This window comes from Drosophila santomea, chromosome 3R, assembly GCF_016746245.2.
Source record: "Drosophila santomea strain STO CAGO 1482 chromosome 3R, Prin_Dsan_1.1, whole genome shotgun sequence".
NCBI classification, from domain to species: domain Eukaryota; kingdom Metazoa; phylum Arthropoda; class Insecta; order Diptera; family Drosophilidae; genus Drosophila; species Drosophila santomea.
The window spans coordinates 8933505-8956812 of record NC_053019.2 but is presented as its reverse complement, the minus strand read 5'-3'; the positions used below and the strand labels follow the sequence as shown (position 1 = coordinate 8956812).

The 23308-nt window shown below is 41.7% G+C and overlaps 1 protein-coding gene across 9 annotated transcripts in view; it reads left to right on the top strand.

The window, feature by feature from the left end:
- The window catches only part of LOC120453627 (maternal protein pumilio), a 181427-nt gene that overhangs the window by 125726 nt on the left and 32393 nt on the right, over window positions 1-23308 (top strand). The gene's annotated exons all lie outside the window — the stretch shown is intronic.

Below are 23308 nucleotides of genomic sequence, written 5' to 3'. Positions count from 1 at the left end.
ACTCTCGCCATGGGTGGCGGGGAAAATTGCGTAACTATGAGTGAGGGGGTGGATTGGGGTCGGGTGGAAATGGTATGGATGCTGCTGGTTCTCCAGCGCGAAATTGGCACTCAACGTCAGAGTTTCCCATTCCTCAGGCCTGTCACTCATTTGCTCATTCCCCAGTTTTCCCGCTTTTCCGACGCGACGCCACGCACCCCCTCTTGTCCACTTACCATTCATTGAGTTGAGAGGAAAAGTGGAAAAGAAGAGAACATGAAGAAAAATATTTGTCACGGCAGCTTGGAATTCTTAATTTTATTACACTTTTTTCTGGCGTGCGTAACAGCCAGCAGGCGGGGGCGTTGTGGAAGAAGGGGGCGTGTCTAAGATGAGAGGAAAGCCTCGTTTTTTGTTGCTACCGCCCCCTTTACTTGTTTTTTTTTGTTGTGCCCCGGATTCCTGCATGCAAATTTGGTCTTGTCGGAAATGACATTTTCATGCGTAAATTGAAATGTGAGCGACGTGTTTGGGGATTTGTGTCGCAGGCCAGCCTCCTTGGCAAAATGAAAAAGAGAAGGAAGAAAAGAACGCCGCACTGTGCGGGTAAAAAGCCGCACCATCAAATGCGAAAAATAAAAGCAAATTGTCATAGCTTTTAATTATTTTTTCATTTGCCTGGCGCCACCTTCAGAGGATTTTCCCTAGACGAGGTACTTCAAAAAGAGGCAGTATTTTATAACCTGCATTTTATCTGGGTAATTTTGTTGGTCAGTTGGTTGTCCTGGTTTTCTATAATTGGGGGCACTAAATATACATTTTTATATATTAAATTATATCTAACCGATGTTTCTTCTTTTTTTCTTTCAGGTAAGTTCAACTTTCTTCAAAACAATGAACACAAAGAGCAGCAAGAAGGCAAAATCGAATGGCAGCTAAGTTTCAAGTGGAGTTTATATATATAATAATACAGCATACACAAAAATCTCTGATATACCCTTTAGCAATATCGAAAGCATTCTCGTTTTTAATTATAACAAAACACAAGAATCGTCAACAAACGAGTTGAAAATTGTGTCAGGCCGATGCGGGAGTTTTTGTTGTTTTGCGGTTTGCCCTGATAAGGCAAAAAAAAATTCTATAACATTTCCTGTGTTGCCCGATAAAGGCAGCCAACAAAATGTGTGCCCCTGATAAAGGCAGAACATATTGCAAAGTTCACTCCCTTTCTGGAGGCACATGAAATTTGGCTTGAGCCTTGCATATTAGATTTTCGAACCCAGAGATTCTTCACACACATATAAAATATTCAGGCTGCAGAATGGAACGAATGTGGATGAGGAGCAGTGGGTTGGGTGGATTCATGAACAACAGCAAGAGTATGTAGTGGGAGAAGGAGCCAACTTTCCCCAGACTTTAGTTTGCCGGGGAAAATTGAATTTCCTGCTATTGACTTTGGGGGAAAGAACACCGACAGCCAACAGCGAACATAGCACAACTTTCATACGAGCATAGGCAACACACCAATAAAACAAAGAAAAAAATTACAAAAATGTCAAAGCAGCAGCAGCAGGAAAAAGTTAAACTGAAAAGCAAAAATTGCAAAACACAAATCGAGAGCAAGCCAACCACCACTGATGTCTGGTAGCGAGTATGCGATTTTTTTTTTTTTGCGTGTATTTTCTGTTTTTTGGCTTCCAAAACATTCTCCATTTTGTTTTGTTTCAGCTTGCTATGCCGCGCCAACATTCAATAAAAATACAATTTGCAATTGAATTTGTTTTCACTCGATATCCTTCCATCGCTATACTCTTTCCATCTCCCTCTGGCAGTCTGCCGCTCTCTTTCTGACAGCACTGCAACTTGGTAAACATTGCAAGAATCGCCAATAATATTATACATATCCCCAACAGCCAATTCACCATGCAAGAGTGCAAAAAGTTAGCTCCGATAGTGCCAATCAAATGATATATTAACCGCAATCCATTTAATAAAAGTGTTTAAATGAACAGAGCCTTGTTGTTTATGTCCTGTGTGGATTTGAAATTATTTGAGTGTGACACAATCCAAAAATCGACCAAGCTATTTGGTTAGTTTATAGCATGCTGTAGATATTTCTCACCACTAACCCAAATCGGTTAACAACTTTATCCGATTCACAAAATATGCTTTCTAGGCCGCAGAGCATTCACTCACCACTCAAATCTAAGCCCACACATCAGCATCATATTTATTTCATCAGTTTGTTTTGGCAATTTTAATCCCAAAACATTGTCAGTTTGCTTAAATTATAAATGCCTTTCGCCATATTTCAGTTTGGTTAAAAAAAGCCACAGAACTCACATACGGCAGCCGAGTGGGTGGTCAAAACAGTATGAATTCGCAGGACGAGAAGCTTATCGTTTGTTGCCGGCTTTGCTGCGGTTTTTACCATTTTCCGTTCTCGCGTGGCTTATCGATTAAATTCATATCATTGGCACGTCATAAACAAAAAATACACGGTGTGGGTTGGCAGAGATAAACTAAAAATAAATATATATAAAAATGGCTGAAACCCAGCGAGAGAGCGATTGTGTGGCCATGAGTTTCTGCCTGGATTTTGTGGTTGGAAAACCTTTTAGATCAGGTCCAAACGACTAAGTGAATTAGCCCAAAGCGAAAACGATATAGGTGGAAACAAAAAAGTGGCAGCGGAAAAAATAACATTAATAAATAGAATTTTTTTGTTATAACTAACGCTGTACATGGTTCCTTTGCTGGCAACCCTTTTTTCTTGTCAATATGCAAATGGCTACAAAAAAAAAATGTGGGAATAAGAGCCGAAAGTGAGCAAAAGTCGCGCAAATTAAAGGCGAAAATGATGATAATGGAAGCAGTCGCCACGTTGTCACTCCGACTCCCTTCCTGAAAAGCAGTCACGTTAAACGGAAATGGCAATGTCTAGACTGTGGACTTTTTGGACCCTAGTCCTTCGTGGCTGCAGTTTGGGTCGGTAAGTAACCGCAGAACATTTGCAACGGCACAAAAGGTTTCAGTTTCGGCTAGCTACTTTTTATGCCCTTTTTTTCGTCGGCCCTACCTCCGCCACTACAACAACGGGAATTTTGAGTGTGGAAAAGGCCAAAATCAAAAAAGAAAAAATTATATACAACAAAGGATAAGGAAAACACCCCTGAGTGGTGAACAGTATTCCCCCAGAATCAGAATCAGAATCAGAATCAGACTCAGATACAGGCCCATCAAATGACAAACGCCAGAAACGATTCATTTGGAACGTGCCAGGGAGTCGAAAAAAAAAGGTTTGCAGCTTTGTTTGCGAATTCTGATGCTGCGCTCATGCAGTTTCGGATCTCCCTAGAAAAAACAAAGGAGAAGCACTAGGCCATAATTAAAATTTAACTATTTAAAGAAGACTTTATAAAGTAGAAAAGCATGGGCTTATCACTCATACGCAGTGTTGCACGTAACATATTTATTTAGCAGCCATCGTATCATTTCTTATGTAATTTCCCTTTTAATAATCTTCTTTAACAGCAGATAAATGCTAATTTTTTCCATTTGATTTCCTTTGCAAAGATGTGAAAATTTAGCAAAGAAAATGGCAATTTCCGTTTCATCAGTTTCGGAAAACAAAGTGAGTGAAGGTGGAAAATGGGTGGCTGTTTCTGTCTAAGCTTATGGTAAACATTTCTCAAGGCCTTTCCCACACACGTTTCCACCATTTGAGGCAAAAAAAAAAAAAAAAACAAAAGAAAAAAGCAAAGGCCAATGCAACTGACTGACTTCGGTTCTCGTTCTCACTGCGTTTCGCATTTTATAAGCTGCACATTTCTCTTCATCTACGGCCAAAACCCCCCGTCGCCAATCTCCCGTCTACTCCCAGTTTTGGCTGGCAACATTTGTTACGTTCCTCCTGCCTGTCTGCTTGTTATATTTTCCCATTTCTTGGCCCACGTTTACCTCCTGGCAATTGCAGTTGGCAGTCTCCTCCGGTGCTCCCTGTATTTCGTTGCCGTTGCTGTAGTAGGTGCTCGACATCCTTGCGGATGGATATGCATATGACAGGTTACAGCACTGCACTGGGAGAAAAAGTGCAGGAATCTAACACTCTTAGGTAGCATAAACATTATGTTCTACTTATAACAATTGCGTTATATCAAGATAAGATGAATTTGTTTGGTTTTTGACAGCGTAGAAAGTTGTAAAATCGATTAATCCCAGTTCATGCATCTTTTATCAGTGTGTCTAGAAAAAACATGGCACCGTTTTCCACGTGGACATCCACGTCATCGTCTACCCACTTGTGCCACTACCACCTCTTTTGATCCTGTTCCGTGTTTTCCCGTGCACTTTCTCTACCCAATTCCCTCTGCAGTTTCTCCTCTTGCATCCTGCGTCCTGCGTCCTGCGTCCTGTTTCCTGCTTCATCAACGTCCGCGTCTGTTGTCCTTGTCAGAGTTGTCTACTCAACGACTCATAATTTCACTTGAGCATCATAAATGCCAGCAGTCGGCAGTTTCTGTCTCTAGATCCCTAAACCCCATTTTGCCCCCAGATTTTCCCCCTCCACGTACCGCTTGTGTTGGATCACAACAAACATTTGCCTAAACACCAGGGCAAATGCAAACAGCGGAGCCAGATGCACGTGTATGAATGTGTGTGGGTTGTGTATCCCTAGGATATGGCAAACATTGAAGAGATCCAATTGCAATTGCATTTTCTTTGCCCTGTTTTCGTTGGCTCTCCTTTCCTTTCCTTCCAATCCTATCCTACTTCTGCTGCTACCGCCGGCTGAGTAAACAATCCAAAATCCCGTGTGGATTTTCCCCAATCTTCTTTGCATGTCCTGTAGTTTTTCTCCTTTCGAGGATTTTCCACTAGATTCCTACTAGAGTTTCTTTGGTGAAGATTTTAAATCACCTTCAGGTGGCTGTTTGTGCACGAAATCTTAATCGAAATTAGCGCAAAAAAGTTTTCATAACATTATATATTAAACGAAACGCACAACTTTCCGTCTTAAAATGTTGGAATTAGATTCAAGTTTACTGAAGTTATTTGAGGCTTTTTAATTAGCAAATTAAACCGTTTAATCTATTTTGCGTGGCTTACCAAAATCCTGGTTAATCCCCGCCAGGATTTCCCAGTTAATCCATCACTATAGGGTATCGTAGCGAACTTGGCCCAGAGCAATCTCACTGAATCGTGGCTTCTGGCTGTTTGGCAGCAATCTCAGCCACTGCCAACTAACTGCCACAAAAAGAAAAAACCGAAATGGAAGGAGCAGGAATTCGTTACCTGCACATTTTTTGGCAATAGAATGGGGCAGGACACCCTGTTGCCCGTCGCCAGGAATGTTTGTCTAGCGTTATTTCGCTCACACATGCAGGACAAATGTGAACCATTTTGTTATTTTGTTGGCCGTACTTCATGTCCTTCATCTTCTTGCCATCCCATCGGTCTCTTCCTGTCTGGGTTTTCGTTGGGTCCTTTTACCGTTCTCTCTTCTCTATTTTTTCTGTTCAACTTGCCTGGCTGGCTGGCCCGCTGCTTTGGCGTTTTGTTCGCTGTTATTACTTACTCGCGCATCGTTAAAGTGACTTCCGGCAATGTTTTCCCTCAACCTAACACACACACATGCATATCTAGGGTCCTGTGTGATATGGTAATGGCAGCTGCGAGTGTGTGCGTTGTTGTGCCTTCTCCTAGAGCATAGCATACATTATGGGGCTCGCTTCACTGTCTGCTGCCTGCTAAATTATGCAGAGCTTTTGCCTTTTTGGCCCGGACTGCTTGCAAAGGTGACGAAATATTACAATTTAACCTTCCTCTCTTGTTCGGCGGGGTGGGGGAGGGGCAGGGGGAGGGGACGCAGGGGAGTTGGCCGCTCAAATATGTGTGCGAACAAATTTCCGCTAACAAAATGATAGACCATGCTGGAAAGTGAAATATGAGATTTCACTGGCACGACTTAAATTTTTAAATTTCACCCCAGTCGCTTGGAGGATACGAACTACTGTACAATAAATAACGCAAATTGATTGCGAGCCAGAAATTAATTGTCAATAACATTTATTTATACGGTACGTTTGGTTGGGTTTCAGTCCATACCCGATTGCTGTCGCTTTCGGGAAAAGCAAATAGTGTGCCACAAGTGAGATAAAAACTGCACAACAATACGGACGCCCCACATTTATTTATCATTGAAATTGTTCTTTAATAATTAAACACTTCTGTTGTGCAGCCACTTCTTGCCGAGGAGTTTAATGATGTGCCAATGTGGTTATAAGATTCATTTAGTTCTCGTCTTAGTTTAAAGATCAGGAATAAACATAGTTTAATGTTTGAAAGGTGTGGCAGGAATAGCTCCTAAATACTAAGGTAATGTTGAAAGCCTCTGAGAGTTTTTAGGATACCTTTCCGTTCTTTGGGGAGCCACTTGAAGAAACGCGGCAAACAAAAACCGAACACAATTAAAACTACAAGGGGCGGTCGACCAATGGCAGGACAAATGACAAGGCGTGGCAGCGAAAAGTTTGCCAAACACGGAGAAAAAGAGGCAAATATACGGAACGAAAGAGATGGCTATAGAAAGCGTGAAAGGGAGGGTGAAACTGAGTGGGAGTCGCGGTAACAACTGCAAGTGACTTCCTCGCTGCAGCAGCTGCATAAAAAAGTTCGCAAAAAATTCGTGTGACAAATAAGCAAAAGTTGCAAAACCAAAAAGAGTGCGCCAGAATGAGATGGAGCGATGGAATAGATAGAAAGAGAGGCAGATGGGTGGCTGGCGGACACTTTGCACTGCAATTTGCACTTCATTGCCAACAGCGGCAGCCGCGGGAGCGTTGAAGCGTTTTGGTCTCCTTCACAAAGCACTTTGTAAATTTTTTAAGTGCCATGCAAAGGAGAAAAAAAAAGACGAAAGAAAAAAAACGACGAGCAAAGTCCTCCCTATGAACAGAGAAGAAGAAATCTTTTTTACGCGCTCTCTTTTTGAGCGAAGAGTGTCGTCTGCGGAAATTGCTTTGTTGTAAAGCGAAAAAAGCGATAGAAATGGCGGACGGAAGCCGGCAAAACGGCTGGGGAGACATCTACAACTGAAAACTGTCAAAGTCCTGAAGATGGAACCTCCGCCCTCCGCCCCAAAAGCGGGGCGACTTTTGGCATTTTTGCCCGCTCATTTTTAATTAGGTAGCAAATTCTGCGAAGTGAATCAGAAATGTTGCTCTTAAAACGTAGCTTTCAGCAATCAGCGTTCAAAATTTGCCAATTAAAATGCGCTCGTTATTTCGCATTTTTATTACACAATGTTCATGTTCTTTCGAATGCTGTGCTACAACCGCATAATTTAATTTCAACAAACAATACAACCACAACATGTCCACTTGCAGCTTGCAGCTCAGCGAAAAGCTGGATTTTGTCGCGCAGCAGAGAAACCAAAAATTACAACACAATTTTTTGCGGTATTAAAAAAGCGCTTGGAAAACCGCAGGAAAACATGTCACCAAAGGGCAGCGGCGGAAAAGCTGCCATAACCACCTCCACCTCCATTTTTGCGGAATGCTGCACGCCTGGATTTATTGTTGTTCCTTTTTTGGCATTTATGACCAAATCGCATTCGCCAAATTGATATTCTAAGCGCGTAAAATATATATATATCTATGTGCAGCATATATGTTTGTGTGTGCTGCAGTGGTGTTGGGTTTCCAACGTTTTCCACCCTTTATTTTTTGGCTCGTGGAAAATGGGGCACGGAAATGTTTGGCGGGCATTAAAAATAAATGTTGCATACTTTGCGGTGCCAGTCGCATATATCGCATAACATCAAAAATGGCCCGACTTGGGTTTTTATGGCCTAAAATTTATAAGAGCGCTCGTATGTGTGTGCGTGTGTGTGGGCAGACGACCACGCCCACTTGTTACCCCGGCTGCAATTGCCAGGATATGGGCATAAAAGCAAATTTTAAGTGCGAATTTTACACCCATTTTGAGATTCAAGTGGAAGTCATTCGACGAAGATTGTTGATGCTCTCATGCTGGTGACTCTGATATCTTAATGGGGATCTGCAACATTATAAACGAGAAACCATTAAAGAAGACGGCTCCGTATATAGATATAGATATTTTGAACAACAAATTTTGAATTTTGTAGATAGTTATTTTGGAATATTAACACGATGTTTGAATAAGTCCAATTAATGGAGAGGTGTTGGCTTTAGTAGTATCGATAGTTCTATACAATGTATTTTTATTAACAAAACAATATTTGATGGCCACGGCATATGAATTAATTAAACGTAAAATGTGCCCACAATGTAAAGCTTTGTCATGTTCTCGTTAACAAGCTATTCCCAAGAGCACATATCGGTGCAATTTGTTGATTTTTAATCCCTCACAAATAATGCCAAAATTCCCCTTTTTTATAGCGGGATTTATATTTTGATGCCCAATTTGAAAATTTGTAGTTCGCTAGAATGCATTTTGTCTGCTGCAGCAGCCAATCTGTTTGCGTATTTCACTATTTCAATTTAAAATGAAGGCTAAAAGCGTTTTAATTGGACAGAAATGGGCTCAACTATGCCACCAAAAAAAAGAAGGAAAAAAACACAATTAAAAAAAATACAGACCCAAAATCAACTGACACAGGCCAACAACTGACCAGAAAGATTTCAATAAATCTGCAACGGAAGACGGCAGGCGGTATACGGCAACAAAAATTCTTTTATAAATAGGGCCAACAGAGAATTCTCGTTGGCCAACAGCTGCTCGTCGCTGCGACAGTTTGGCACCCCCAACCATTCCCTCCCCCAGACGGCCTCCGAAAAATTATGACATTCTTGTTTGCAGAAATTGCAATTTTATTTCGCTTCGCCATGCTCTAGTAAAAGTGTTGACAGATTTTCAATTATCCTAACCCCGGGCGCGGCGACCTCCATCCATTTCCATCATTCTGCAATGACTCATTGCCGAAAGTCTGGTCATCACAACTTCATCATCGCAGTCACACTCAATTTGATTCTTATTCTTGTAGCATTCGAGTTCGAGTTCGAGTAACAAATTTGTTGAAACGTTTTGACGAAGAAAGTTTCGTTTAATTCCACAACAATAAACACTTAAAATCGCATTATGAAAACAACGTTTCAGCGATACCCTACAACAGCGAGAGTCAATTGCTTTTGGTAAACAAATTTCACATTTCGAGTCGGCAAAAAGAGAATTATTAGTGCTGACTGTAAGTTCTGAGTGCAGGGTATTAACAACTTTCATTTATCCATTTTGTGTTACAACTTATACGACTATGGAACCTAAAAGCCGACTATAGAATGCAACATCAATCAAATTTGGCTTTCAAGTCGCGTACGCAGCAATTTGTTTGTATAGAAAATGTTGAGACTTTCTCCCAATTTTACACCCACCCACCCCATCCCCTTACCGCCTTGCCATTTGTTGTATAACTTTTAATGTATTTTGGGCACGTCTAACCGCACTTCGAAAAAGGAGGACTGAGCCTGAGCCTTTGCCATGGATATGCCCATCGATAGCGTCTGAGGGCGTCGGCGTCGGCATCGTCGTCATCATCATCTTCAGCGTCGATATCAACACCAAACACCCTTTTTCAATGGGTGTGGTTACGTTATGTTTTGCCTGCCAACCAGCCTGCCTGCTGCTTGGTCCTATTACTTGTAATAATATTTTAGCAATTTTATTTGTTGTCATGTCACATATGCCAAAGCCAAAGCCAATGACAGGGTGGGTCTGGGTCCGGGTCCAGGTCCTTTGCCTCTTGGCCCTTTAAAGCCAAAACAAATTTGCATTTTTATGCCAGGACATGCCTAGGACAAGACTCCTTTGGCCCGGCAGCTGTCGAAGGGAAATTGATTTGATGCAAATTAATGACAGCTTCTTGTCAATTTCATCAAGTTCCGAGTTGCCACTGCGACAAACACAACGAAATTTACGTACTCTTTTCTTGAGCTTTAAACGTATTATAAACGTTAAAGAATTTTAAATATATGTGAAGTATTATCTTTATTGAAAATGCTTTATCAAAAAATGTATGTTGGATCTTCTGAGTCGAACGACTCTGTAGAGTAACCAAAACTCCTTTACCGTATTTCAAAAACGACTTCCCTTCTGATCCTTTCAGTTCGGTCGTCGACTTGCTTGTCTTTTTATAGATTTATGCAAATTTTGTAATGGATTTTTAAGTAGGCCTTTAAATTAGGCAAAAGAAAGCAATTTATTTAAATGATTTTGACAAGGAGGCCTGCCGTCGTTCTTAGCTGCTGTTCCTTCTCATTCTTTTTCTGCCCATTTATTGTTGCTTTTAAAATTAATCAAAATTTAATTTGTCTTCTCATTGTAGGTAAGTCCTTCCAACAATCGATCTTCAACAACAAACCGCCAAGCACCAAAAAAAAAGAAAAGGACACGTCGTAGTGAAGCCACAGAAGAGTCCGCATAATTATTTTCCGATTCAATCAGGGGGCTTTGGAGCCTTAAGCTGCCAGCCAGCAGAATGAAAAGGACGACTGGCCGTAGGAGCAGGCGTAGCTAAGCTATATTGAGCGGGATTAGGCGCTAACTGCTAAAATGTGATTACATTCTAGAGCCACAAAATGTCCGCCATAAATTAATCAGCGAACGCAAAAATGCCCCCAAACAAAATGAGTGCGGCATCTTTTGGTTTTCATTTTCGTCCCCAAAACATTGGCCGAAATTCAAGTGTTTTTCCACATTTTTGTTAAAAAAAGAAGTGGTATGATGGGAAGTCCAAAAATCCCATCCAGGTTGCTGAGCGTAAAATTCATTCGCTTCCCTGGCGCCATTTTTTAAGCCACAAATGGCATTTAATTCACTTTCAACGCTTTAGGACTTGAGCCTGCCACCTGGTCGTTGTCCTTATTCATTTCTCCTCGCTCTCTCTCTCTCTCTCTCTGTGTTCGGCTCGTCCTGTGCGTAATTCTTATTATTTACTTTATTAATTTAAGTGTTTTGGCCCCAGGGCTTGGCCCGAGTCCTTCACGTCCATCTCTCCATAGCTCCTCCTTCCCCAGCTCCTCCTCCTCCAGCTCCTCCTCCTCCTTCTCACTTTTTCCTGCCGTTGGCTCGTCCGTCGGCTCTTCCTTGTTCTGAGGGCCGTAAATAATTTTTTCGGTACCGAGCTGCTCATCATTTTATTCTATTAAAGCCAAATATTTACACAGGCAGAACTTCCACCTCCACAGGCAAATGACCAACAGGAAAAATAGCTAAAGGTAAAAAGCAAGTTAGGCAGCGGTGCACTGGGAGAAATATTAAAAAATAATGACATTTTTTATATAAATGCATAAAACGGGGGAGAAAAACCCAGGGTGTAGGGTAGTAAATTAGTTAATTAAAGTTTCAGTTTCTTGTTTGTAAGAGTAATATTTGAAACTACAAAATATTGATAGTTTTTGTCACACTTTTCCTTCAGTGTGGTGAATATTCAGTGCGTTGTTTCCGTTTTAGCTGGGTGCGTTTCGGGGCAGCTTGACAATGGCCACACACAGGACCCTTGTGTGCAGGACACTCCCTGGGGTTTATTAGAAGTAATGACATGCAGCTTGTTAGTCGCAATGGACTGAACGGTTGGGTGGGCGGTTGATGCGAATGTTGGACATAGTTATTAACAGGAATATTGCCACCCGAGGCCGCCGCCAAACGCTCCACTTCGTTCCATCTCCAACGACTGCAGGTGGAAATGGCTTTGGGGAAAATCTCCCGAGCCTGAAGTAAATTAAACATAACTGCCGTTCATAAACTAAGCCAAGAATTCCAGACTCTGCTACCAATTATTGTGGTCAAGCTTTTCTCCTGCAAACTGCAAAAAGAAATGTTCAGATGCGGCCAGAGTTTTCCTCTGGTTTAAGTTCCATGGAGTACAAAGTTTATAGTTGCTGCAAATGAATTTATGTAATGCAAGACTGCTGGTACTTAAGTAACCAACCATAAAAACCTGAAAGTTTTTCAAGGGAATTTGTATCACGCAGTTAAATATAAAATTCGTCCTTAAAATTATTCATTAAAATTTTGGATATTCCCTCGACCAACATATTTATTTTAATTGCCATGAAAAGTTCTATTTACATTGGCACACAACCCCTGAGAATAAACTTCCCTCTCTCTCTCTCAGTCCACATCTATCTGTCTCGCATTTCATTTAATTATTTGGCTCTTTGTTGTTACCACCGCCGCTTTTCCGCTTTCCCGTTTTTCCGGGGGCGCAATAAACCAAATGGCAGTGCAAAAGGTGAGTGAAGAAATTGCTGCGGGTCCTTGGCAAATATATGCCATGTAGCCCTCTTTTTGTCGGGGCGAGCCCACATTAAACGCTTTCCTCACACAAGACGAGTGCAAACAAAGAAAAAGCATTTTGTTTGTCAAATGTTTGTCATTTGTAAATGTCAAACGGCGGTCGAGCATATTTTGCATACATACATGCGAAAGCGAGTTTCCCTGTCTATCTGTCTGCAGACCATCCCCGGATGCAAAGTCAGTTTGAAAATGTCCTTTCAAGTTTTCTGGCCCGCATTTCTTCTTGGCCAGCACAAAGCCGAGCGTTTTGCGTTTTAAAGTTGGGGTATATCATGGAGCAAAACAAGTTGCGGGGTAATGTCAGCAGCTTCCAACTCTCAACTTCTACATCCGAATTATGAGACATATTTTTCGTGGGTTTGTTTCTCGTTCCACATGGAAATCTGACATTTAAATATTTACTTGCGTCAACTTGTGACATTTTACTCATTATACCAGAGGTCTTGTAATGGGTTTTGGGGCTCGGTATGTTTGGGGATTCATACGGTTTCTTACCACTGGAAATTCCAAGACGTCTGGAGGAAAACTTTTGTCATGGTCGGTCGGTCCCTCTTCGCTCAGGCTTTTTCATATTCATAAGCTTTGGCATAATTCTGACAGTTTGGCTCGTGGTGGAATGTTTAGATTTATTTCCTCACTTTAGCTAGCTGTAAGATGTTCAAGTTGATTGGAGTTTCCGCTCAAGGGCGCGACGGAAAATGAGGAAAAGTGGTTGGTTGACTGTTGTGGGCTCATTCATTTACCAATGCTTCCGGTGGATCATTGTTCTTGCTCGTCTGCAGATTCGCGCTGACTGAATGCTGTCTGTCCCTCCTCTGGCTTTCTCTGGAAGGAAAGCCCTTCACCCGCCCCACTTTCTCCAACCCCCCACCCCCATCAGCTACTTCCTGTCCCCCTCCCCGCGCCCTGTCTGTTGTCATTGGCCTTGGGGGCAGGTATAAATGCTTTTGTAAATGTATTTTTAAATGTAATAAGATTATTACGCAATTAGTATAACTTTTTGAATGCCTCCGAGGGGCAAAGGAAGGCAAAAGTTGTGAGGAAAAGTGGGGAAAACCCAAGTGGGTGGGTTTTCATTTGCCTGCGGGTAGGCTTTTAACTGCCTGGATTTAATTGCTAATTTATTTTCTCGGTGCTTCTGTAATTATGTGTTTGGAAATGAGGTTTCCTACAGAGAATATTTTATATAGCTAAATCGATGACTGAAGAGTTTATTAAGACAATTTATTATTCTCATTTTATATAAAATTATTTATTAGATTATCCTTTTAGCCCACGACGATTGTAATTTAAGAACCCAATCGTAATTTTATAACATTTTGGTAAATTGGTTCGACCAACACAAGGTCTTAATTAATTAAAAATATACAAAGGCTAACAGCAAACCGAAAGTCCAAATTTACCTCGTTATGTGCGAGCAACATGAAACATTTAGGGTCAAAAATATTATTTTGCATAATAGCTGAGCTCCAGAGGAAGGAAGTCGATGAGTGAGCAGCCTTTTCATTAATGCCCAGGCACGAACTTGACTTCCTTTTTCCCACTTTTTGCCACTTTTCCACATATTTTCCAGTTATTTTCCCCTTCAGTTTTGCAACAACTCCCACTATATTTTCATCTTTTGTTACAATTTTTGCCTACGTGCCTCTCACAAAAAGTGCTTAAGGGCTCAACAAACACAAAAAGTCAAGACATTTACACTGCACTTCAGCGGAAAAAGAAAAAGTGGGGAGAAATCCTCTAAGGCTCTACATACTGCTCACTCTTTCTATGCTCGTGTGAACCCCTCTTTCTATGTGCGGCTGGCAGGGCAAATGAACCTTAAAACAAATCATTATTAAAGGCTCCACATTCATGCTGCACCATGCACACCCCTGGCTCCCTGGCTGCTTCATATTTCTAATTATGTAAAAAACTTTAGCATGTTGCACACCGAACCCCATTCGGTCTTTTGCATATTCCACTCCACCACCCCCCAAAAACCTCTGGAAAATTATAGTTAAACATAACGATTCCATGAGCCGGAAAGTGAAATGCATAGCATGCAAGGGGCAGGAAAATCATAAGGTTTTTGGGGCTTGCGTCTGCGGCTCTGTTGATTTACCAACGGCAATTTTGTGCATTTTCCAGTGCGTTTGTATTTGTTCGTTTGCGTGCGTGTGTGTACGTGTGTGTGTGTGTGTAGAAAACACTGGCTGTGTGCTTGTGTTTGTCTAACTTGTTGCAGCAGTCGAGGCGCCATTTGCCAAGAAGTAAAACAAAAGCAGCAAGTACGAACTTCAGCAATATGTGAATAATTTGAAGCACTGCACTACACATTGCATACCTGTCTAACTTCAGACGATCACACCCAATTTTCCCAGCCACTGCTGGGTTTCCTTCGCTCGGCTCAAGCCTCTCGGCGAGCTTTTCAAATTGTTTTTGATTGAAATTTAAACAAAAATGTGTTGCCTGCACTTGTCAACAACAACAAAAAGAGAGAGAGCAGCAGGCAGCAAAGCAGCAACAACAAAATAGCAACAGCTAAACGCCTTTAAGCATTAGAAGCTGAAAAGAAAATAAACTCTTGTACGACGAATTTTACACTCTAAAATCAAGGACTGAAAATATTGGAGCTCATGGAAAATAAGAAGCCTTTAAGATATATGTTGATGTAGACTATTTCTCTCCAAGATGTCCAAATGTGAGAGGTTGGTTTGCAGATGGTTTTGATAAAGATAACCATATCCCAATTTCGTAGAGCATTTCCGTGTAATTCTGCTGCTTGGTTTCAGTTGCTGCGGGTTATAAAAGTACGAACGACGCACCTTTGTTGTGTCATGTTTACATTGCATGTTGCTCTGTGTGCACGTGTGTGCATGCTGAGGAAAAGCTTATAAAGTGGCAGGCCAAAGTTTCCACACCGCCCCCCAAAAGGTAGCAGGGAAAATAGGGAAAATAGGGAAAAGCGAGCAATGTCTCGCATCCCATTCTTAGTACCCCTTCACCCTTATGGCCGTTGAACATGAAAGCGAAATTCCTTTTATTAGACTTCATTGTTGTTGTTCGCCTGGCTGGCGTTGCTGTTAAGCATCTTCTGCTTGCTTTCAATGAAATTGTTTATCAAGTTGAACTTTATGAAATTATGTAAAATATGTTTTTGCGGTTCGTCGTTTCTTCGCGGTCGAAAAAAATTCTTCAGCACAACAAATGGAACACGACCGAAAAATATGTAATTTTCTACTTGAGTTATTAAACATTTATGCGTATCTCCCCGTCTCTTTCTATTCGGTGGCACCCCATCTCTTTCGAGCGAAGGACAATGCACTGGTTTTGGGGCTTAATCCTTAGCAACTATTACAAAATGTACACCAAATCTGTGCACTAGAATCCCTTGGCTGCCCGTCAGCTTCCGTCCGGCAGAAGCGCATTACGGAATCAGCCAGGGATGTGGACCACTACCAGTACCAGTATACCAGTTTACCCCTTCTGTTATATTTTCCCCCACCGCCGCCTTCGCCGCCACTGGTAAAGCGCTTACAGCTGCAATTCTGCGGTTTATTCGCCGACCCCTTTGGTCCGACTGCTATTATGATTAGATCGGATTTGGGACCTATGACCAACTGGGTGCAGAACAGTGGAAATAGCTCATTTTATAATTTCAATAATTCAAAACATAGAAACTCAACATTTAACTATACATTTTAGGGGAGCAAACCTTCAACGCGCACTCACTTAGTTTAATTATAGTCGCTCTTTAAAGATCCTCCATATATCACGTTCGTGTGGCTGCCCCAGCCAAACACTTAATTCAATTGAGATTTCCCAAACACATTCGCACCATTCCATTCAATTTGCTGGCCATTGTTCCAGGGGAAATGTTAAATACTTTCGCTGCCAAATGAACAAGTTGGGCCATTGAAATCAAATGAGTCATGCGAGTTTTCAACCGCACAAAGTGTGGCGGTGTGCGGGGAAAAAGGCTGCAGCCAACGATTTTCCATGGACTGGGCAGTTGAAACAATAAATAAATGTGAAATCGACCCTGACAGAGGCGGCGGCGGCGGGAGTGGGAGTGGGAGCGAAATGGAGCTACTGAACTTCTGGTTTCTGGTCAACTGAGCAGACCAACTTCTCCCCTCTCTTTCACTGCACGTAGTCCCGTCTCTATCTGTTTCTCTTTTTCAATCCGGCCACTGGCAGACTATTCATAACACAGGCCATCGCTGAAGGTCGCCGGGGGTGACCATCACCCCACCATCACCATCGCCATCACCATCACCATCATCATCATCAGCACAGTCTGTGGTGGACTCCCTATTCCCGTCTCTCTCATTGCCATTCTATCTGTCTCTTTTCCGCTGGCATAGTCCTTTTGTGCCGGACGTTGGCAGCAGTTTTGCATTGTTTTTGGTCATTCGTTTGGCGTCACTCGCATTTGCCATTGTTACCCTCCACCGCTTACTCCACCCAAAAAGTGCATGCTCTGTCTCTATAGCTCTGCCTACTCCCATCTCTTTCGTTCGTTTTGTTTGTTCAGCCATTGAGTTGATGATTTCCGTATGCATAGCCCATTTTATGCACAACTTCCGGGAATTTTCATTGCGGTTCTGCAAACGGATGTTCACAAAGGAAGCAAGATGCGAGATAAAGTGAAATATTTAGTTTCTCTAAACACGGTTTTAAAAGTCCAATTGTTTATTGCAATATTTTAAGCCCAGCGACAGGATACTACGAATTTAAGCCTTATTTCCTTTTAAAATAATTCATTTAATAATTTCAAACCTAATAGTTACGTGCCTGAAAGATGACAGTAAACTATGATACGTGTAGCTGTTGAAAAAATGTATTTTCGACGCTAAAAAATGTTTATACAATTCATTTATTTGTATTTCTGTGGAAGGAATTCAGCGCAACCGATTCAATTTACTGCTGATATTTTAAATATTCATCAAATATGCAACGGACAGCGGGCAGATGCAGAAACCGAAAATGAATTTATTTTCCCGCAGAAGAGCGCGCAGGACCAACGCAAATCCTGGCCAGCAAAAACTAAAAATTAATAATGTGCCAAAAAGTATGCTACAGTTTCTGACATGCCACACCGCTCTGCCCCGCCGGATATGGAGATTATGTAACCGCATTTCCGGCTGCCGCTTTGCCTAAAATGGCGACTTGCAGCAGAACGAGAAATGGCAGCAGGAAGCGAAACAGCAACAGCAGCAACAGCAACAGTGCACCACACCTGCCGCCGACGCTTGTGCTCAGTCAGGCGCCTAACTGTGTGTGTGTGCTGCCAACTGTTCCACCACCCACCGCCCACCACCGCCTACACCACCCAAACAGACCTGGGAAAACCGCCCCCCTTTCAGCACCCATGTGCGTACGCATTTGCAATTGCTTTGCGGTCGAATCGGTTTACACAAAATGCGCTTTTGTGGTTTCTGGCAGCAGTTGCAACCGGGGCAAAAGTCCGAGCAGCTTGAAAAACGTCCTGTTTCTGATAAAGGTAGTTTGTTTTACGCCTCTAAAAAAAAGAGGGGAAGCTCAAGTTCACCCAATGGCTAATAAACTCGTTTTGATTGCTTTAAATGTGTCAGATTGATATTCCAATCTTAATTTTAGCTTCCATAGGCTGAAAACCATTACATTTTGAACATATAAACATTTTAAACTAATTAAAAGCGAGTATAAACATTTTAGTTACATTAAAGCAAACATTTCCATTTCATTCAACAGGACCAAAAATTGTTAATCTCTTTAGGCTGAAACAAATGGAAATGAATAATAAAACGTAATATAAAATTGACAAAAGTATTGCATGTCATGTTACATTCTATCAAATATCCATTTGCTCACCAGCCTTTTGATAAATCTCAAATTGATTACCTGTCATGGGCAACTCTTTTGGCCAAGAAGATACTTTCCGTAAGGACTTTCCCCCTGCCATTTGGCCATTTGCCTAGCTTTGTGTTGTTTTTTTTTTTTGAGGGGGTGGGCTTTGGAACGGCTTTCACCTTTTCTTTAGTCTCCAACTGGCTGGTGAAGATTCTGTCTTTGGACGTAGACTTCATCCAACTGCGCTTCGCATTGTCCTGCGAGCTATTGTTGCTGTTTCTTGCTCGTATTATTAGCATCAAGCTGTCATGTTAAATGACATTTGCCATATTTCATAAACATACACCATACAATATGAATAATATTGTATTGTGTAAAAAACTGCTGTCCTGCTCCTTGCGGGGGAGTATATCCTGCTTCCTTTGACCAAAGAAAATGAGCCATGTGAACTGTTGCGGCTGTTGTGTAGCCTGTATTCTGTAGTCTGTAGCCAGTAGCCTGTAGCCTGGGCTCACAACAATAAAAGCGGCTTGGCTCTACTCCTTTTTTTCCATCCCTCTCTAGCTCTATTTTGTTGCTGGGAACCATTGTATCTGGATCCGGGTGAATCCCGTTGCCTGTTGTCCTGTTGTCCTGTCTCCGTTTGTGGCATGTGATAGTCCTGCTTGTGTATCTCGCCATCTCTGACTGCTTTTGATATTTATTTTCCATTTACATGCATTTCATCATTTGTCGTTTTGTCGTTTGTCGCTTGCCTGCTTAAAAGTTTAATTGTCCTGCGATTTAGTCTAGGACTCTTGTCCTTATCTCTTGAGTTTGTCAGCCACCCCGAAAAGCTTCTCCTCTTCCATTCAGCTGTCAGGTTCAGAGAACTATTTAAATTCCTCAGGCCTTGCACACAACCAACACAAATATATATATATATATACATATATACAACTGAAGACTCTGGGAACTCCCTGTTTTGTCATGGCAAAAAGCAATTAACTATGCTCATGTCTCCCACTCTGGGCATCTATTATTCGCCCCAGCCCATCGATTGCGATGAAACTATATTGAAATTTTTAAGCCGGATATTACTGAAATGCCCCCAAACCGATTGATGCTCGACCATAAAATAATTGCCGCATACTTTGCGGCCCCAGAAGCCCTAAGACCGGAAAAAAACATCAAAAGTTCCGCCCCTCAGCCCATCCGCCACCAAAGCCTCCAGTAAACGCTTTCACTTTGCATACTTTTGGTTGCACGTAAAAGGCACACAAAACCGCCGAGAGAAGGACGACGACGCCGAAGTTTTTGGTGGCCTGGTGGCCCTAGAGCTGAAGCTGAAGATGAAGATGAAGATGACGACGAAGATGAAGAGAGAATACCGCCACCACAGCCGCCTCATGCCAAATTAGTTTAAGAAATTGCCCGAAGGTGGCTCCCTGCCATCTGTCTATGCCCTTTTCCCTTTACCCTCGCTTTTCCATTTCCCATGTTTTATGCACAAAGAGGAAAAGCGCGAGCATAAAATGAAATAAATTTCAAGCTGGCATTTTCACAGGGCAGGGGCTAAAATTTCTTAACGAAAAATTGACAGCTCTCTGTTCTCGATTGTAAAGATGTGCGGCTGCAAGGAAGTCGAAGAAGGCGAAAACATCTACACGATGTTTCTATATGACTTGTGGATTAGCCTTTCAGGAGGAATTCCTCTGAGCACCAAAGTTTGCCGGAGTTTTAAGCCTAAAAAGCAGATACTTTACGTAAATAAAGGCTAGTCAAGTATTGAAGGATACACAATGCTTACACACAACAAAGAAATATACCACTTTGAACATTATGTTTTATGCAGGGAAATCATCAACGGCATTAAAATATTTGAAATATTTTCTTTTATTTTATTTCGTGAACGTAACAACTTCTTACAACCATATTGCTTAAACTTCTTATCCCCTGGGTTGCGGGTTTTTCCAAGGAGACCGCTGCTTGCACTTTTTTTCTTGGCTTAGCTGCCAAAGCAACAGCCGCCAAATGTAATTATCAAAAGTTTCCACTACTTTCCGACCTGGGGTGAGCGGTGGAAAAGCGAAAGAAAATCGCAAGGTAAGATAGGTGGTAGGTGGTAGGTTGCTTAAGGAGAAATGTCAGCCTCAGGCTTGCGGCTTGTTATTCTGTTTGTGTCTGGCAGACGCGAAAAAAAAAGTAAAATAAATAAAAATAAAAAGTAGAAAATTAAATTCGTTTCAACTGCAGACGTTGCTCAGTCTTTTTGCCCTCTTACACATTTCAGCATTTCAGGATGCTACATGCTACTGCTCCTGCTGTTTGCCATGGCAATTTGTTTCCCTTGCTTCTGTTGCTTTCTGTTGGAGATTTGCCATGCCACATGAAGTGGGTCGTAGTATTCTTGTTTGCCTATTTATTACAATTTAATGTCAATTCTTTTGTTGGCGCATTGGACAGAGAAGGCTTATTAATCTGTCATGCAAAATTACTGCGTCATGGAATTTCTTGATTGCGCTGCTGCTGTTATGCGTCAAAAAACGCTGAAAAGCGACACATTCAAATAAATGAATTGGGACTGGGAACGTAAAATTAATAAATAAAAGAATTTTTCTCTTAGGAAGTGCGGTTTTTATTCATCTTCTTTTACAAAATTTGTGCAAAAATCAGCACACAAATATAACTTCAAATGTATACCATTTCTTAATCTTAATGTTAACAAACGAATAACAGAATAACTGCAACAAAATCATAAATTGTAGTAAAAATATGAAAAAAAAAAAACACCAAGTAAAGAAAACCATAACAAACAAAACTAAAATGCAAAACAAATGGCAGGGGGAAAATAAAATAAAAAGGAATGAAAATATAAACGAAGTTCGAAAAAGGCAAATGAAATTGAAATGAATATTTTGTGATATTTTACCAATGCAGCAGGCTGGCTGTCGTTGTGTTGCATTGTTAAATATTCATGTCAGGGAATATGGTATTTTATTTATACACACACACATATCCAAGGATATGTACAGAATCTGACATATATGTATATGTATATGCTACATTCAATGCTGTGGGCCAATTCGGGCATATACACGCCAACATATGTGAATCAAGTAGAGTTTTCACCATTTTCCGCATACTCAACTCCCAACACAATTTTTTCATCCATCGTTGTGCATATATAAGCCAAAATCTTTCCATTCCTTTCACAATTTCCTTTGCGAGTCCTTTTCGTTAGGTGTTTTCAAGGCTCGTTTGCTCGCCTGGGTATGATTTTTAAATATTTTACAACCGTTTTTTTTTTTATTGTTGAAAGCCATGAAAATGAAAACGGTGCGTAGCACACCTCTTCGATTCTACTGCTCCACCGACTTTTAAGCGTGGAATTTTGAGGGTTGGGTAGAACTTAAGTGTTTGGACAGGTTGGCGTCAAAGTTAAATGATGCATGGCAAAGGCTTCTTGGGGAGACATTTATGAAATGTAATTCAGCCGCTGAAGAAGGACTGCCTCCTTAAAAGAACATGAGTTCAATGGAAATGTTAAATACCCTTGTGCGCATGTTGTGTGCAACTTAAAAAGTGCAGTTCAGTGTTTCCTATACATTAAACAAAGTTCTTGAAATACATTCTCCGCTTTCTCGCTGTGCATCTATGCTTACCAAGTTCGAGGGGACAACAAACTTGAAATTCACTTAACGATTGGCAATTTGCGTATGCCATGCATCGACACTTGGCCTCTCAGCATCAGTATCACTTTTTCGCCATAGTAACCAGCGGAGAGAGATGGATATTGTTGATGGGGGAGTGTATGTAAGGCTGTGCGAGGAGGTCCTTGGGAAGGGGCGAAATCCTGTTAGCAACCGCTGTGAACACAACTCGAGGCAGCTTCCTGCCTGGTTCGTTCGGTTTTGGCTTGGTTGTTGTGTTATCGCTTATGTTGTCTCTTACGGTCTGTTGCATTTTGTACAAATTTGCGCCGCAGGTCCACAAATTTGTGCACCGAAGCGTTTTCGTCCTTGCTCTCGCACCGACTCCCATTTACCATTTACCGAGAAAGGAAAAAAACTTTTCTAATAATTTTCTGCCATGATTTCTCCTTTTTTGGTCTAATTTCCAAGTGTTGCTAGGCTTTTGCGCAAATGTTATTTGAGTTTGATTCGGGTTCAAGTGGTTCGGGTGGCCAAGAATAAATGCCCTTAATTTCGCTCGTCGGGGGAAAGTTTGTGACCAGTTTTGGGATAAGCCATATGCTCAAAGGGAAATCAAGGAAAATCCTCAATAAAAATTACCAATATTTACTTTACAAAATGACAGACCCACCTTCCACTCCGCCATCGCCATCGCCACCGCCACCGCCTGTCCTGGCAAATCCCTTGTCAACTTTGCTACTTAATAAAATATGAGTGCCAAAGTGGAGGAGGACAGGACAAACACGAAATATCCAAGGACGTGCCACTAATGGCGGGCCCGGGCTCAAGTGCTCGGCGAGCGAAGGGAGCTAAGGAAGCTAAGGGAGCGCCAGCCAGCAGAGAAAAAAAGGGATAAAGAAATAAATAGAAAATGCAAATAGAAGGCAATACATTTGCCAGACTCCTCGGAGAGATACGAACGTTGAAGGGGGTGGTGGGGGGAGGGGCCACTGCTGTTTGGCATGTCCTTTCGATGAGGTTGCCTTGTAAAAATGACATTTCCATCGTGTCCTCTCCGTGGCATCCTTTCAGTGCCCAACTCTCAAGGACATCATGCGTCGCATGACATCATAAACTGTTGATTTTTATCGAGGTTCGTGACACAGTCATGACCAAAGTTTCCTGCCAAATACGTATGCACTGCAAGTAAAATATATTTCCATAACTTTCAACTCTGCAACTAAACATCGCTAGATGGAACCTAAAAGCTACTTCTTATTGATTGATTACTGAATAACTCTTTGCAACTTGAAGAATCTTTCGAGTTTAAACGCATATTTCTTTCAGTATATTTCTTTATTGTTCAAGTCGCAGGTGCGACTTTGCCCAGCACCCACTTTTCCCTTTGGGGGACGTCCCTCCATCAGGGTTTCCTTTGACACATGTCCAACTCTGACCACTTGCAGACCCACAAGGTCGCCGAGGAGAGCTATTTTTGTGTGGCCTGGCATTAGTGTCGAAATTATGGCTCTTATATGGCCTCCCCCGCTTCGCAGTTGCCA